The sequence below is a fragment of the Octodon degus genome, unplaced genomic scaffold (genome assembly GCF_000260255.1).
Source record: "Octodon degus isolate 3935 unplaced genomic scaffold, OctDeg1.0 scaffold00029, whole genome shotgun sequence".
NCBI classification, from domain to species: Eukaryota; Metazoa; Chordata; class Mammalia; order Rodentia; family Octodontidae; genus Octodon; species Octodon degus.
The window spans coordinates 1,194,164-1,199,136 of record NW_004524605.1 but is presented as its reverse complement, the minus strand read 5'-3'; positions in this window follow the sequence as shown (position 1 = coordinate 1,199,136).

Below are 4,973 nucleotides of genomic sequence, written 5' to 3'. Positions count from 1 at the left end.
CACCAGCCCCAACCCATCCTGTTTTAAGAGCTGGAGAATTGAACCTGGTCCCTGTGCTTTGCTAAGCTTGTTCTAAGTAGGTGCTTTAGACCACTGAGCCATCTCACCAGCCCCTCTGAGGTGTCTTGATTTGCAATTTTGTGTTGTTGTTTGTGGTAATGAAGAGCTACCCAGGGCCTCATGCATGCTAGCCAGTCACTCTGTTTTGTTCTGTTTTTTGAGACAGTGTCTCACAATGTGATTGAGGTTGGCTTTGAACTCACTACATAGCCCAAGGGAGCCCTTTTTTTTTTTTTTTTTTTTTTGGTAGCACTGGGGATTGAACTCAGGACCTTGTGTTTGTTGCTAGGCAAGCACTTATTCTACTGAGCTATCTTCCCAGCCCTCCAACACAGCCTCTTGGTGATCTTCCTGTCTCAGCCTTCCAAACACTGGGATTATAGGTGTGGGCCACCACATCTGGCTTTAGCCATATACTCTGCCACAAAACTATATGCCCAGGCTTCTCCTGGTAATGTCTTTATCTATTTTTTGGCAGTGGGAGCAGGGCCTTGCTATATACTTCAGGCTGACCTTGAACTCACTACGTAGCCCAGACTGGGTTCGACCTCATTCCTGGGTTCTTGCCTTGGGCTCTGAGTAGTGGGATTACTGGTGTGCGCCACCACACCCAGCCTGCCAAGTTTTTGTGAAGGTTAAGCTGGGCTCATAAAAGGATCCAAGCTGCTCTTCTGTTTTGTCCATGCGATTGGCACTTGTTTTATTGAATATTTGATAGCACTGACCAGTGAAACTACCCAGGCCTGCCTTTCATTTTGAGGAAGGTCCAAGTCCCAGCCTCAGGGACCACTTGGCCATGCACTGGCCCCCAGCGACCACAGTGAGAGAGCTGGCCCTGCAGAGCCAGGAGAGGCCAGTCAGGATCGTGGCTGGCCAGGGCTGGGGGGCTCCCCGAGCAGTTTGCTGCCAACACCCCCCTGCTGTGAACACAGCCTCCACAGGCCCTGGGCCATCAGTGGCAGCGAAGAAGACACTCCACTCGGGAAGAGACTGCGTCAAAGCTTTCATGATGGCTTCCTCCACGGGGCTCAAGGGGTTACTGGAGGAGCAGACTTGCGTAAAAAGCAAGCCTGAAGCCAGGCGGCATCACATACCTCTCCCACCATTTGGGAGGCTGAGGCAGGAGAACTGCCAAGTTCAAGGCCAGCCTGGGCTACACAGTGAGACTCAAAACCAAAACAAACAAAAACCAAGCTATGCATGGATTGGTGGGTTCTTGCATGAGTGCCCCCACTGTGCCCTGAAGCCAGGAGGTAACAGTAGATGCCAGGTGCTGGGCAGAGCTGGCTCAGGCAGGGCTGGGACTCTGTGGGCACCTCCAAGTCTGCTACAGAAGGGGAGCGGGAGAATGGAAAAAAAAATTGAGCAGTTACCCAGAGGCAGGGAAATTAAAGCCAGAGGACCCAACACCTTTAGAGAACAAGTGGGTCCTATTCACCCATCAGCAGGGGTGTGGGGGAGAGCTCCTTCGCAAATGGAAAAACGAGGGCTGAGGAGATGGCTCAGTGGAATAAGTGCTTTAAAAAAAAAAAAAAAAAAAAAGCAGCTTGGGGGCCGGGGAGATGGCTCAGTAGAATAAGCGCTTGCCTGGAAAGCCCAAGTGTCTGAGTTCAATCCCCGGTTCTGCCAAAAAAAAAAAAAAAAAAAAAAAGCTTGTGACAAATGGAAAAAAGAAAATAAAGCTGGGGGCCTGCCCATTAGCTCAGTTGTCTAAGGGCCTGCTTAAAAAAGCAGTGAGGCTCAAGCTGGGCTTGTTAGAACCCAGATACTCCAGCCAAAGCAGAAAGGCCCTGAAGGCATGCTCAGGCCTCCCCCACAAAGCCACCTTTGGGGATTAAACTCAGGCCAGGCAAGCGCTTATTCTACTGAGCCATCTCACCTTTGTCTCATTTGAGCTGTGCCTTATATATTTTACCCCGCACCAGCCTGCCATGGCTCAGTGGAATAATCGCTTCCCTGGCAAGTGCAAGGGTCTGAGTTCAATTCCCAGTTCCATCAAAAAAATAAGAAAAACTTGATTTGAGGGCAAGGACTCGCTGTGTAGCTCAGGCTGGCTTTGAACTCACACAAATCTCCTGCCTCAGTCTCTGTAGCGCAGGGATCTCAAAGCACCACACCTGGCTTAAAAAGAAGAAGAAGAAGAAAAAAAAAAAAAAAAACCAACCAACCAAACAACAAAAAAAAAAAAAACCAGCATGTAGACAAATTAGATTTAACAGTTTTGGGGGTTGTTTTGTTGTTGTTTGGTTGTTTTTGTTTGGTTTGGTTTTTTCCAGAACCGGGATTGAACTCAGGCCCTTGCGCTTGCCAGGGAAGCGCTTATTCCACTGAGCCATCTCCCCGGCCTTAACGGAGTTTTTGAGCGAAGAATGATTCACGAAGAAGAAAGAGTGCTTAAGACGGGAAGACTCGCAGCCTCCACCCGCGGCGAGAGGCGTCCGGCTCTGGTTCCGACTCCGGCTCCGGCCGCGGCGGTCTGCAGGAGCACCCGAGACCGCGGCCGCTGCGCGGGGCACCCCGAGACCGCGGCGGTCTGCAGGAGCACCCCGAAACCGCGGGCCGCCTTCCGCGGCTGTGCTGCTCCGGGCCGGCCGGCCGCGCTCTCGGGCCCAGCTAGGCTCGCACCAGGTCAGAGATTTGATTTCCCCCGGAACTTGTTCTATTTCTCTTTTTTCTCCATTATTTTACTTTGTATTTTTTTAGTGCAGGGCCTCACACACGCTAGGCGAGCGCCTTACCATTCAGCGACGACCTGAGATGGGCTTCCTACTGGGTGGCACAGGCTGGCCTCACACCGTGAGCCTCCTGCTTCAGCCTCCCAGGACCTGGGATCACAGGCACGACGCGCCGCCGTACCTGGAGGAAAGCTGCTCCCGCTGGCCCGCTCCTGGGCTGTGTTCTGCGGTGTGCATCGTGCAATCATCTGCGAGGCGGGCTGGGGTGGGAAAAGCGTGCACTGCGCAGCAGCCACGTTGGCCTTGGAAACTTACATTCTCTATCCTTCCTTTTTTGTGGGGGGGCCTCAGCCTGCCATGGGGGTGCGCGGGCTGGGCGCTGCAGGTGGTGCCTGGGATTGAACCACGGTCCCGAAGCTTTCCTAAGCAGGCACTTTAGACCGCTGAGCTATCTTGCCAGCCCTGAAACAGGCTCTTGCTAAGTTGCTCAGTTACCCAGGCTGGCGTGAACTTGCGATCCTCCGTGGGTCTTTTTTTTTTTTAATGGAACTGGGGATTGAATCCAGACCTTTGCACGTGCCAGGCGGGCGCTCATTCTGCCATCGATCTCCCTGGCCCTGTCCATTCTGCTAGCTGTCTCCCTGGCCCGCCCTCCAAGGGTCTCCGTGAAGTCAGCACTGCACAGAAAGCCAAGCGGGGGCCGCGAGATCTCGCTCGGATCCGCGCGCCTGCGAGCACCGCGTTCCCAGACCGCAGCAGGCGCACTGCAGGCAGCAGCTGAGACTCCGTTCAAAACTCCGGGAGAAAGAGTCTGTGTGTTTTGGTCATGACGCAGTAACTGGTGTTTGAGCAGATGACACCCTGCGGGTAACTGATTACCGCATGGCGCCCTCGTTCTCAAGCATAATTATTCTTGTTTTTTGAGGCAGTGTCTTGCTATGTAGCTCAAAATATCCTCAGACAGCAATCCTTCTGCTTCAGGCTCTCTCGTGCTGAAATTACAGACCAGCACCACCATGCCTGGCTTAAGTACAATTTCTGTGTTCTTATGTATGAGTTAAAACTTTTCAATTAAAAATAAAGATTAATGGGCCAGGGAGATGGCTCAGTGGAATAAGCACTTCCCTGGCAAGTGCAAGGGCCTGAGTTCAATCCCGGGTTCTGAAAACTAAATAAATAAATAAGTAAATAAAGATTAAGAGCTAGGGTGTGGCTTAGCGGTACAGCTCCTGCCTGGCATGCACAAAGGCCTGGGTTTGAGCCCCAACACCATACACACACACACACACACACACACACACGTTAAGAAATTAAGAGGCAGGCGCGAAATTGTAATCCCAGCACTCAGGAGGCTGAGGCAGGAGGATCATTCCGAGTAGACCAGCCTGGGCTACTTAAAGTGAGCTCAGGGCTAGCCAGAACTGAATAGAAGACCCTGTCTCAAAAAGACAAAAATGAGGCTGGGGAGATGGCTCAGTAGAATAAGCACTTGCCTGGCAAGTGCAAGGTCCTGAGTTCAATCCCCAGTACTGCAAAAAAAAAAAAAAAGATGTGCTATGTACATGTAGCAGCTTTCCACAAAGAGCATAAACATTAAAAAATAACAAATGCTTTATACTACACACATGTACTGTACTAATACAATAAAAGCTTTTTTGTTGTTATTGAGACAAAATTTTGCTGCATAGTTCTGGCTGACCTCAAATTAGAAATGATCCTCCTGCCTCAGCCTCCTGAGTGCTGGGATTACAGGTATGCAACACCACACCCAGCTAGAATTGTAAGTTTTGTATGTGCACAGCTAAGAGCGCAGTTCAGCGCAGTCCAGCGGTGAGGCCCGGGCTCCAGCCCGCTGCTGCCGAAGCCACTTCTGTGCATGGGTGAAGAACCCGGAGGGAAGGCGACAGCACAGGCCTCGGGGTGCCCCGGGACAGCGGGCTCTAAGCACTCGCCGTGTGGCCCCGCTCCTAGGGCTCCCCGCGAAGCCCTGTGGTCCATTTTCTGCTACTAGGAAACACCTGAGACCGGGAGGCACGTAAAGGGAGACGATTTTTGGAACGCGGTCAGGACCTCTGAGCTTCGGGGAGAGCCAAGGGCAGCTCCGGGCGGCGGCGGCGAAGCGCGGGGCAGCGCTGCAGGCTCCCGCGGAGGGGCGGCCGGGCGGGCCACCGCGAGATGCGGCCTCGCGGCCCTGCTGCCTCCATGCGTGAGGGACGCCAGCAAAAATTTAAGACTTCT